This window comes from Capra hircus, chromosome 29 (assembly GCF_001704415.2).
Source record: "Capra hircus breed San Clemente chromosome 29, ASM170441v1, whole genome shotgun sequence".
Classification (NCBI taxonomy): domain Eukaryota; kingdom Metazoa; phylum Chordata; class Mammalia; order Artiodactyla; family Bovidae; genus Capra; species Capra hircus.
The window spans coordinates 34,085,271-34,097,428 of NC_030836.1; the positions used below are offsets into that span (position 1 = coordinate 34,085,271).

At 45.4% G+C, this 12,158-nt stretch overlaps 1 protein-coding gene across 5 annotated transcripts in view; it reads right to left on the bottom strand.

Annotated features, from left to right (window-relative positions):
- Window positions 1–12,158, bottom strand: part of NTM (neurotrimin) — a 959,643-nt gene that overhangs the window by 245,428 nt on the left and 702,057 nt on the right. The gene's annotated exons all lie outside the window — the stretch shown is intronic.

Genomic DNA, 12,158 nt, shown 5'->3' on the forward strand with positions numbered 1-12,158 from the left:
GGATGAATTGGGAAATTCTTAGCTTATTTAAATTGCAAAAGATGCTAAAATCAGGAAAATATGCTCTGAAGAGAACAACAAGGGCGGACAGCATTTCATCAGCACTAAAGACATCAGCTAGGACCATGTGGCCACATCAGCAGGAGCCACAAACAGATAGGGGTACATAAAAATGTTCAGTGAAGGCCTTTCTGTCTAATGATATGAATTCCCATGATATTCATAAGAGACCCACAAAGTTTTGAGAAATTTTTAAGCAGAACTATTGCCAGCTTGGGCTGAAAATGGTGAAGACGTGACAGAATAAAAGAAAACCATTAGGCTCCCCATTCTACAGGCAAGAGAAAGTGGAAGTCCACTCGAGTACTCTTGCCTGGAAAATCCCATGGACAGAGGAGCCTGGTGGGCTGCAGTCCATGGGGTTGCTAGGAGTCGGACATGACTGAGCAACTTCACTTTCACTTTCAACTTTCGTGCATTGGAGAAGGAAATGGCAACCCACTCCAGTGTTCTTGCCTGGAGAATCCCAGGGAAGGGGGAGCCTGGTGGACTGCCATCTATGGGGTCGCACAGAGTTGGACACGACTCCTTGCATTCTTCTCTCATTAGGAAGAAGAGTATTAATAGAACTCTTTTCCTCTGCCTGCCCTGCCACTGCATTTTAGAAGCAGGTGCCATGCCTTTTAGTTTCACAGGCCCATAGAGGGAGTGGCATTTTGTCTTAGGAGGACTGTACCCAGACTGTCACCCATACCTGATTAGATGATGAAAGTTGGGACTTTGAGGGCTGATGATATTTAGATGAGATTTCTTTTACATGAGTTGATGCTATAACTGGTTGAAAAATTTGGGGGTTTCAGGGTAGAGTGAAGACATTGTGCACATGGAATGATATAAATTTCTACGGAGGAATGAGGAAACCCTAGGACATTATAAAATCTCTTTCAAACACATCTACAGCCCTGGCCCTAGAGCCTGAGAATATAAGTTCATATGGAAACAATGTGAAAATGAAAGGTCTCTGCATATGTAAATGTTAACGATCTTAATGAGCAGATGATCCTGAATTATGCAGTGGCCCTAAATGGGAGCATTTTTACAAGAGGAAGGCAGGAGGGAGACTTGAATACACCTAGAGAAGGCAAGCGAGGACGGAGCGCAGAGGTTAGAGATGCTGGCCTCGAAGGCTGCAGCGATGAATTACAAGTCCAGGACTCCTGACAGACACTAAACACTGCAAGAGACCAGGAACAGATTCCCCTTTATGGCCCCTGAAGGGGTTGCGGCCCTACCAACACATTTCAGCCCAGTAAAACTGGTTTTGATCTTCTAGGCTCTAGAACTGTGAGAAAATAAGTTTGTGTTGTTCTAGCCCATCAAGGTGGTGGTAATTTGTTACAGCAGCCACAAGAAACCAATACAGACTCTATCAGAAATGAAGACGAGGGGTTTCTCTGGTGATCCAGTGGCTGAGCGCCACTCTCCCAGTGCAGAAGGCCTGGGTTCAACCCCTGGTCGGGGAACTAGACCAGACGCGCCTCAACTAAGAGTTCACATTCCACAACTCAAAGTCCCCCATACAGCAACGAAGGTGGAAGAGCCCACATGCCATAATGAAGACCTGGCAAAGCCGAGTAAATAAATGTTAATATTTTAAAAATCAGGTGAAAAAGATATGACTTTCCTTGAAAGAGCTCATAAGCTATATAAGATGAAGAGTCATAAAACTCCAACCCAGGACTGGCAACAATACAGATAACAATAAAGCAGACGAAGTGTGAAGAGCTTGGACTGTTTTTGCATCAACAGGATTCACAGAGAGCAAGGTGTGTGAAGCGGGCAGGAGAAAGGAGGCAGGGAAGTAGAGAAGACGATGATGCTCCACGTGGAAGAATCATGACATTTGTGGTTCTGAGAAGAGGTACAGCAGGGCCACAACCGGCCAAGAGCTAAAAATAGGATGTTACAGCAAGCAATCTCTTTGAGATGTTCTGCTGCTGCTGCTGCTGCTAAGTCGCTTCAGTCGTGTCCGACTCTGTGTGACCCCACCAGGCTCCCCCATCCCTGGAATGCTCCAGGGTCGTGACCCTCAAATCGTGCTTTATGGGAGACGTGGGAGAACTATAAAAAGATCTAAATCCACTTTGTTGTTGTTGTTGTTGTTGTTGTTGTTGTTTCCTGGTCTACTCCTCATCCCTGAACTCGATGTTGGGAAAAGAAAGAGACTTCCCAAGAACACAGAGAGAGCGACAAAGAAAGGCAGGACAGCCCAGTGGGTAAAGGAAGAGCAATGGCATGTGATGGAGTTGAGTTTAAATGAAGTGCCTCTGTGTGTCCACAGATAAGTGACTGAACCTTTGTGAGTTCAGTTTAACCAACAAAGGCAAGGACATCTGCCTTGCCTGGCTGTTAGGACAATTAGCTAATGTTTGCCACACACCTGCACAGTTCCTTGAACTTAATTCAGTATTCAGTAACAGTAAGTAAGAGAGAAAGTCAGGGCTCCCCTCTAGACAGCTGATGCTTCCCTTCCACCATGAGGCTAGAAACCTGTGTTCAAAGCAGAATGAGAAGTCCCTGAATGACACACCAAGGGTCTGGACTTTATGATACTGGGATCCATGGAGAGGCTTTCAAGGATGGAATAGCATAGTCTTTTCTGTGTTCCAGACAGATGGCTGTCTGGTAGTGGAAAGAGCAGTCAGAAGGGAGCTAGTCTGGACTCTGCTGCAAGAAGTTCTGGGAGGTAGATAATGAAGCCCTGATTAAGACAGAACAAGAAGCATATTTCCAAATAGCGTGCTTGCTGATTTGAGACGATTTTTGAGGAGCAGACAAGTGACCGCACACATGTGATGACTCAACGGCAGAAAGATGTGGCAGGCATGTTCGTGCTGGTGAAGAGTTGGGGGCAGCCTAATTACACCAGGCTACTCCAGAAGGGACACTGAGCCTGGCATCTCTTCTGAGAGAGCTGATTATGAAATGTCACAGTGTTCAATGGCTGGGAATGTATGCAATGTTTACAAAGCCTGCCTTTCATGATTCCTAATGATGTGTATAGCCAGCTGCATATGTCACTCCAAGAGCCATACACTCTGGGCACAGATAGGCCAGCAGCAACATGCAAGTCCCTAATCTGTTCCTTTGAGAGTGGAGACAAACATGCTCTTACAATTTCAGCACAGGGGCATATCCTTGCAGGGGATGGCTACAAATCCATAATATCACACTGTACTTCACAACAAAGCAGAAACGCAGAAATACACAGGCAATGAGTCATGTTCTGGAAAACAACTGAAATGCAGTATTTTTATGAAATGTTCATCCATCTGAAATAGTGAGATACGATGCCCTGACCCATAATCTAAGGTGGTGGCCACTTAAACTGCCTTTCCTAGGGAAAGAAACCATGTTGGCTTGAAGAAAGATGAAATGGAAGGGAACCATGGGGTTCAAAGAGAAAATATCTGCTCATCTTCCCCGCCTGCTCCTCTGGCTATTTTCAGGTTTGTCTCATGCACTGTGTTATCTGGGACTTTGTGAAGCTCATCTTAAATCATCCAAAACCGGTATCATCAAATCCTCTCCCTTAAAGAAAGCACTGCATGGTGGGAGCCACCCCACTAACTCCTCACTCCTTGACAGTCACCTTGAACTTGTCTTGGCTGAGTTTCAGCTCATCTTTCACTCTTGTACAATTTAGATACTCAGGGCTGTAGTTGATATCTGTGCCCGGTTTCCACTTGGCTAACGTGCGTAACCTAACTGCAACTTAGCAAAAAAATATAGATAGATAGACAGATAGACACACACATATATATGTAACTTTGCTAAATTGTGGTTATATATATGTTTATAAGGAACTTACCAGGTGCTGCTAGTGGTAAAGAACCTGCCTGTCAATGCAGGAGACGTTGACGCGGGTTCGATCCCTGGGTCGGAAGAGCCCCTGGAGAAGGGCATGGCAACCCATTCCAATATTCTTGTTGGAGAATCCCATGGACAAAGGAGCCTGTCAGGCTACAGTCCACAGGGTTGCAAAGAGTTGGACACGAATGAAGCAACTTAGCATGATACATTTATATATGTATATATGTTTAACAGACAGACAGACATACACATACATACATATATACGTATCTAACTTTGCCAAACTGTGATTTTACATATGCATATATATGTATCTATACATATTTATACATGTAACTCATAACGTGAGACACATAGCTGGCTTTGTTTCCTGGAGAAAAAGATCATTATCAGATTCTTTAAAACAGTGTGTAATGGGAATTCCCTGGTTGTCCAGTGGTTAGGACTGGGTGCTTTCACTGCTGAGGGCCCAGGTTCAACCCCTGGTCAGGGAACTAAGACCCCACAAGTTGCACAGACAAAAAAGGAGGAAAAAAAGCAGTGTGCAACTCCCAAAGGTTGACTCTTGGCATTAAACTTTCCCTTTTTCTCCCCACTCTCCTTCTCTCTTACCGCCCTTCTTTCTCCCTTTCTCTCCACATGCTTTCTCAACACACGCTCCCACCCCTGCTCAACTGCCCCTGCACTCGAGGTTTTTAAAGCGAATCGGGCTATGCCCTCAATGCTCCGGGACAAAACATCCTGTTCCCGAAACTTACTGCTTCTTCGGCCAAGCTAAGTGGGTTCTCACTGGGTCTGACTCTGGAGACAGGACCAGCAGATTAAGTGGGGAAGATGCTGAACGGGGCCGGCTTATGGCAAGCCCTTTGTTTGTCCCCTTTGTGTGGAGAAGGTCAAGTGGAGGCTGACTCACTAAGAGCACACGTCTCACTCTGTTTCCATTGCAGCCAAAGCCCCAGGAGGCTGAGGGAAGAACTGTACCTTCCTCCTTCGCCTGTTATGCCTCTAAGACACAGAGTCGAGGATGAAAGAGAACATGGATGATCAGAGATCCACCTGGCTCCTCGCAATGCTGGACTCATCTCCAGCCACTGAAGTCTAAAGGCTCTGAAATAATTGAACATCAGTTCATGGAGGGGGTGGGGAGAAACCTGGTTCCATGAACAAATTGGGTCCTGCTGAATTGGTAGATTCCTGAAGCTGGTGCAGTCTGTGAAACTGGGGTTCACTCTACTTGACCATTTCTTTTTTTTATTTATTGAGGTATAGGTGCTTTAGTTCCTGCTGTACAATGCAAAATATCTCTATGTATACACTCATCTCTTCCCTCTAGAGCCTCCCTCCCTCCACCCAACATCCCACCCCCCTAGGTCATCACAGAGCACCACGCTGAGCCCCTGTGCTATACAGCAGGTTCCCACTAGCTGTCTAGTTTCCACCTGGTGGTGTATATCTGTCAACCTCAATCTCCCAATTTGTCCCACTCTCTCCTATCCTACTGTGTCCAAAGTCTGTTCTCTATGCCTGTGCCTCTATTCCTGCCCTGCAGATAGGTTCATCAGTAGCATTTTTCTAGATTCCACATAGATGCATTAATATATGATCTGTTTTTCTCTTTCTGACTTACTTCACTCCGTATGACATGCTCTAGATCCACCCACGTCACTTCTTATCAGTTCTTCCCTCAGCTGCTCTGTGACCCTCCACCCCCCTCTTTAATAAAAAGAGGCATCTTACAAAATGACTCTGCAGGGCTTTTTGCATTCCCAGCCCTCGGGATGATGGCATTCCTGGAAGAATTAGGGGTCCACTGTGGCCTTCTGTCTCCTCTTCTCCTAGGCTCCTGCTGACCACACATTTCATTACTCCAGCTTCCAAAACATGCTTCCTATGACTTCCCTGTAAATGGACTTTCCAACTCCCACTCGTCACTCCCCCGCAAACCCCCAGCTCCAACTCATCACCCCCCTCCATCCTCCAACCCCTTCTCCCTGGCATGCCTTCTCACAAATGCACAAGAGACTGAGCCTTGGCCTTCAGCTTCTTTGCGTAACTCACTCCATGAAGTTTCTTTCTCAATAAAGGACTTCATTTCTATTGACTTGCAAAGACCACACATTTCAAGTGCAGCCAAAACAAATCAATGTCGCATGAGCCAAATAAATCCTTCTAAGGATCCCAAAGAACTAGTGATCTGCAGTCTTCTCACCCTCTGTATTTGGGTGAGGGCTGGTTATATTGTATGTGACCCCAAGACAATCTAAAATATTAAGCTGCTATGTAGAATATATACATATGTCCAAAACACACTTCTGGAGGGGGAAGCCTTTTTGAAAGATGTCCCTCATTGCATGTGCATCCAGTTCACTCTTTACTCCTTCAGATTACACCATGTTCTTCAGTCATATTCATGAGATACTTGAATCCTATGAAAGTTGGCTTAAAAAAAAACCCATTTATTAGACATTCAGAACAGGACCATTAAAATAGTTGTTATAGAATGAGATTGAAGGCTTTTGCTCTGCTTTTTGGAATGAGCTGGGTTAGCATCTGCCAAGTCTATTCTTGGCTCTGTTTTTCATGATTAGCCCCTCACTTTTTGCAGCTCAAAAATATAAACACAAACAGATAAAAATTACTGTGTGACACTGTTCCTCTTTCATGCCCTGCTGGAACATCTTGAGCTAGGTTCGGTGTTACTGACCTCAGGGTAATTTTTTTTTGCACCTGGGGTGGTAAATTACTTCCAGGTGAGGCAAACCCAGATGGCCTCAACTTTCCTGGAGTTGATGAAAATGATTGTACCTGCTTCAGAAAACGACCAATCAAACACCAGGGTTTGATTTACCATGGTAACATCTCAGCCAGTGGCTTCTGCAGTGTTAGTGGAAGATGTTGAATCTACCAATTAAAACTAGCAAATGACACCCCCTATCCGATGCACACACACACTCGCACCACATTATTCTATGCACACAGCCAGCTGCTGCTGAACAAAAGGAAAAATTTTTTTAATTTTTGAAAAATCAGAGCTCCTACCTGGTGACATACAGAACAATAAAGCTGGTTTGTAACCCTCCTGCCTCCATCTACCACCGCACAAATACAGAAGATGCTTGAGCTGTTTAATTGTCTTGGATCTCTTGTGACGTTCATATCCATTTGGCAAGGATACCCGATAACATAGGAGTAGGGCAATTTTCTCACTTATGAGTTATCAAATGTCTCCTAAGTTGGGCATACGCATTCAGTATTCTGTGATTATCCGATGCTATTAGATTGTCATGTATTTTCACTCTCTGGTTCATAATTCAGTACAATTCAATTTCTTTCTGTTCAATTCAATTTGATTCCATCTAATTCAATTCAATTCCATACCTTCATTAACCACATACTCTATTAGTTACAAGCTGGTATGAAAATTAAACACAAGCCCTCCCCACACAAGGAACTTAAAATAATTGATCAGCTACTGTTTGAGGGACTTTCATAACTGTGGCATGAGCATGCTAAACATCAGTGAGTACGACGTCAAAGGTGTCAGGAAGGACTTTCATATGACTGTAACATACTGTGTGACAGAAAAGAGCTGGTCCTGCTTATTTTATGTATATTTACTTATGAACACACTGCATAGCTATCATGATTTTTGAGGAAAAATGCAGCTAGAATGAATATGTATTGAAAGACAAAGGAAAAGAAGAAACAGGAAAAAAAAAAGTGCCGCAGCATGACAATATCTTCAATGCAGCATTAACAGTAAAAGGAATAAAAATCTAGCTGTATTTAAGTGTTTATTCCTATAATCACTTAGATCTTCATTATTTTTCAACAGACCAAAAGTGTTTGCTTTTGCGGATGTTCTAACACAACTATTCACTTTCCAGACCGATAAAAATAGCAGTCGTGTGCAGTTAGGACCACCAACACCATTTGTAGACACGTCAAATCAGAAAACATTAATCACACCAATATGAAGCAGGCAATGCATGGATTTCTGCAGCCTCCTTATTCTGCAGCCTCAGGTCGAGACCCCATGGAAGAAAAAGGGTGGCAGCCATAGTTTCACAAGAGAATGTATATTCCTAAGGGAATCTGACAGTATATACTACTCCCAGGACTGGAAGTCAAAGTCTGCCTTTGGTTTCTATAAACAGTTTTTATCAATAACACGTGATGGGGCAAAACACTTTCTGCGTCGCTCCAAGTTTCTGATCTACTTTAGTAAATTCACTGCTTTATCAGTAGCCAAAAGGTGTCTCTCCCCCAGCTTACATCAGTGAAGGATAGCACTTCGAATAGCTCACTTTACTTTAACACCTGTGCCTGTTAAGTTGCTTCAGTCCTGTCCAACTCTTTCTGACCCCATGGACCATAGTGCACCAGGCTCCTCCATCTATGGGATTCTCCAGGCAAGAATACTGGAGTGAGTTGCTAGTCCCTTCTCCAGGGGATCTTCCCAATCTAGGGATCGAACTCGGGTCTCCTGCATTCTTTACCATCTGAGCCACCAAGGAAGCTCTTATTTTAATGTCCATGTTCCATTAAACGTGAATGTCTTCTTCATCCATGGCACATTAATTAGCATTTAAAATTTAGGAAGTTCTCACTCTAGGCCATGGGGTTGCAAAGAAGTGGACAAGACTTCGTGAATAAGCAACACTCTAGGCTAGACTCACTTAAGGAAGCAAACATTCAGAAGACGCTCTCCCTAGTCTGTGCTTCCTCTCGTCCCATCCTTTACTCATGTGCTCATCAGCTCATCATCTGTGTAAGCTCGCCTTCTCTAGGCACTGTTGATCCTGCCCTCATGGAGCTTACATTTGCTTGGGAAAGAACAGATACCAAACAAACAGTGGACATGAATGGCTATCACACTTGCCTTTTAGGTAGTAGAATCTTCTCAGCCAATGAAATCCTACAATGAAAGTTCATCAAGTTATGAAACTGAGCTGTTTATTTGGGGTTGGGATGGGAGGATGTATAGAAACCCAGGATTGCAATCCAGGGCCCTTTCTTATTTCATTTCTTTTTATATTTAATTGGAGTATAAGTGCTTTAAAATGTTGGGTTCATTTATGCTGTACAATGAAGAGAATCAGCCACATGCATATATATACATATATGTGTGTCTGTGTGTGTGTGTGTGTGTGTGTGTGTGAATCTGAGTGAACTCTGGGAGTTGGTGATGGACAGGGAGGCCTGGCATGCTGTGATTCATGGGGTCGCAAAGAGTCGAACACGACTGAGCAACTGAACTGAACTGAACTGAACTGTGTGTGTATATATATATATTCCCCCCCTGGTGGGCCTCCCTCACCCTCTACCTCCAACCCCTCTAGGTCACCACAGAGCACTGAGCTGAGCTCATCTCAGTTCTAACATCTCTCTCTTCTTCCTGCTCTCCCTGTTAAATGGCAAAGTTTGAGACAAGGGTATAGTTCAGTCATACTCCGTATTTACTGAATAAAAATAAATATGTTTCATTTTTAATTACAAAAGAGGAGTGTGTGCTATTTCTCCACCCACTGCAAGAGTGACTTCATAAGTAAAAATATGCTCTCAAGAGTTCTTGCTGCCCAGCACCCCTCACCTGTCCCCCTCCCCTCCTGAAAGCATTGCACTCAGCATGGAAAACCCTCTGCTCTTGCAGCCTTCCTAGAAGATTCACTGCAGAACCACAGAGAGAACCAGCATTTACTGAGCACCTTTTGTGCTGTGGGTCCCGTGCTAGATGCTAAAGGTACAGCAAGTGATACTGAGATGCCAAGGATGGATTACGGCCAGGATCCTGCAGGTGAAGAAGCAAAGATTCGGAGAGGGCAAGGAGCGAGGTCAAGGACACCCAGCTCCTGGCTGAAAGAGACGGGATTCAAACCCCAACCCACCGGGTCTTCTGCTCGCCTGCCACTGCCTTGCTGCTTCGGTGCCACCGTGCTGCCCCCCTGAATCACTGCCCCCTGCATTTCTGCTCTCTCTCCATCTCCTCTGGCATCTCTCTCTCCTTCTCCAATCCTCTCTCTCTCCCTCTCATACACACACGCTTTCCCTCTGCTTGGAAATACCCACTCCTGAAGCGGAACACTTGGAAGGTCCACTTGGACTTCCCCGCCCCCCGACTGCTGTCCCAGGCTGCAGCTGCTGCTCCTGAGGCCACAGCGCCAGCAACGCCAAAAAGCTGGTTTTCTTCCACTCTAGTAAACATGCTTCTATTCACTCGTGAGTTTGTGCATTTGTTTATCTGATGAGCCCCTACGACTGGAGGAGGAGGCCCAGATACACTGTTAACCCCTCCCAGGCTATGGTTCTCCAGCAGCGCGCTCTCCCCACGCCTACCGGACACAGGGCTCCACTGAGCTCAGACACAGGGCTGGAGGAAGGAAGATGTCTTTGAGGTTGAGACTTGGAGGTGAGCGGGTGAGGGCATAAACAGAACATCTGCTTTCATTATCCGAAAACAAATTTAGTGCCAATAAAAGGTGTTCAAGTGAGAAGACTGGGGATGGAAATTGACAGAAACACAGCCATACCTGATCCTACCTCTAAGGCATCAAATCCTCTGCAACAGGACTTAACTCCCTCCGGCCCCTCGGCAGGGAGCTCGGACCCTTCTGACTTCATTCTCTGGCCTGCCAGCTTTTCTTAAACCTTTAGGATGTCAAATAATGCTGTCTTAAGTGGTTTATAAAAACTCACTCATTCAACCTTCACAAGGGTTCTAATGAGTCACAGAGAGGTTAAATGACTTGATCGAGGGCACGCAGCTAGTGAGCAAGGGAGCCAGGGCTGAACGCAAGGAGTTAACCACAGTGCCTTGCCGGTTATTGACCAAAGGACACTTATTTTTAGACATATTCTGAGACCTATAAGTGAATCGATGGGAATTTTAAATTTCTTTCTAAATAAATTAATGACCAAAAGCCTGACATGGTAGCTGAGTCCATGCTCTTCAGTCAGTTACTATTTGCCTCCTGACCTTGGGTTAGTTATTGAATCTCTAAAAGCCCTGGTCTCCTTACCTCCTCAATAGGGGTGATGGTCACATGCGGAGGAGATAGACTGAGGGAATAATATGTCGGAAGCGGTACCTCACTCTTTACTCTGGATGCCCATCCCTGGACAATGATATGTCAATCACAATGACACAGGCAGGGCCTTTTAGAGGATGGAGAAGAAACCAAACCAAATCAGATGAAACCCACACACAAACCACATTCATTTGGCATAGATTTCAACTCTTGGCAACCACGGTTACTGCCAGTAGAGATCTGAATCTCTAAATGTCTACAGCAGTCACGTTCCCAGAAAAAGCATCATCCCCCTGCCCCGAGGGCAGTGTACCTTAAAAGACACCTTCTGAGAGCTCTTGAGACTCTGCCCACATCTGTCCCATACCCTCTTCCACCCTCTTCCATCCCTGCCCCAAGCCCTTTGAAGTTCTCATCAGGACTGCCTACCTCTATTGTTCACCCCTTGCAGCATCAAGAGCCTTAGTGCCATCCTAGCAGGAAGGGCAGCTGGTCATTTGCCACGACCTCTATCTCAATCCCATCATCTCACAGAATTATTTGGCTAAGTTTGTCATAAGAGACACAAACACCTGGACTAGCTTTAGGAAAGTCAGCAGGACTCCCTAAAGGGATTCCTTTTCTCCACTCAAGGTAGATTGGTGATATCCCTAAGTCTCCAGTGGCTCCCAAGCTAGGGTGTCCCCTCTGGCTGCTCCCTCCTCCTCCCACTGCACCTGGGTCTGGGTGCAATAACGCACACCCGATCCACTTACCGGAGAAGGCAGTAGCACCCCACTCCAGTACTCTTGCCTGGAAAATCCCAGGGACGGCGGAGCCTGGTGGGCTGCGACATGGAGTCGCACAGAGTTGGACTCGACTGACGCGACTTAGCAGCAGCAGCAGGTCCACATATAGTCGCCGGCACAAAGATACACTGGCAAACTCACTCCGCTTCCATCCACTCCTCCTCTCTAATGTGCGGATTACCACTATCACCTTCCCATCTTAAAGGAGTATTTTGAGTAGAAATGCCATAATAAACACAAAGTTGCTTTGAGATCTTCAGGGAAAGGATTTTATATGGAAGTGCATTCCACAGTATTTGTTGCGTATGGCTAATTCACTGTTAGTGTTGTTTAGTCACAAGTTGTGTCCAACTCTTTTCGACCCCGTGGACTGCAGCACACCAGGCTTCCCTGTCCTTCACTATCTCCCGGAGTCTGCTCAAACTCATGTGCATTGAGTCGGTGATGCCTTCCAACCATCTCGCCCTCT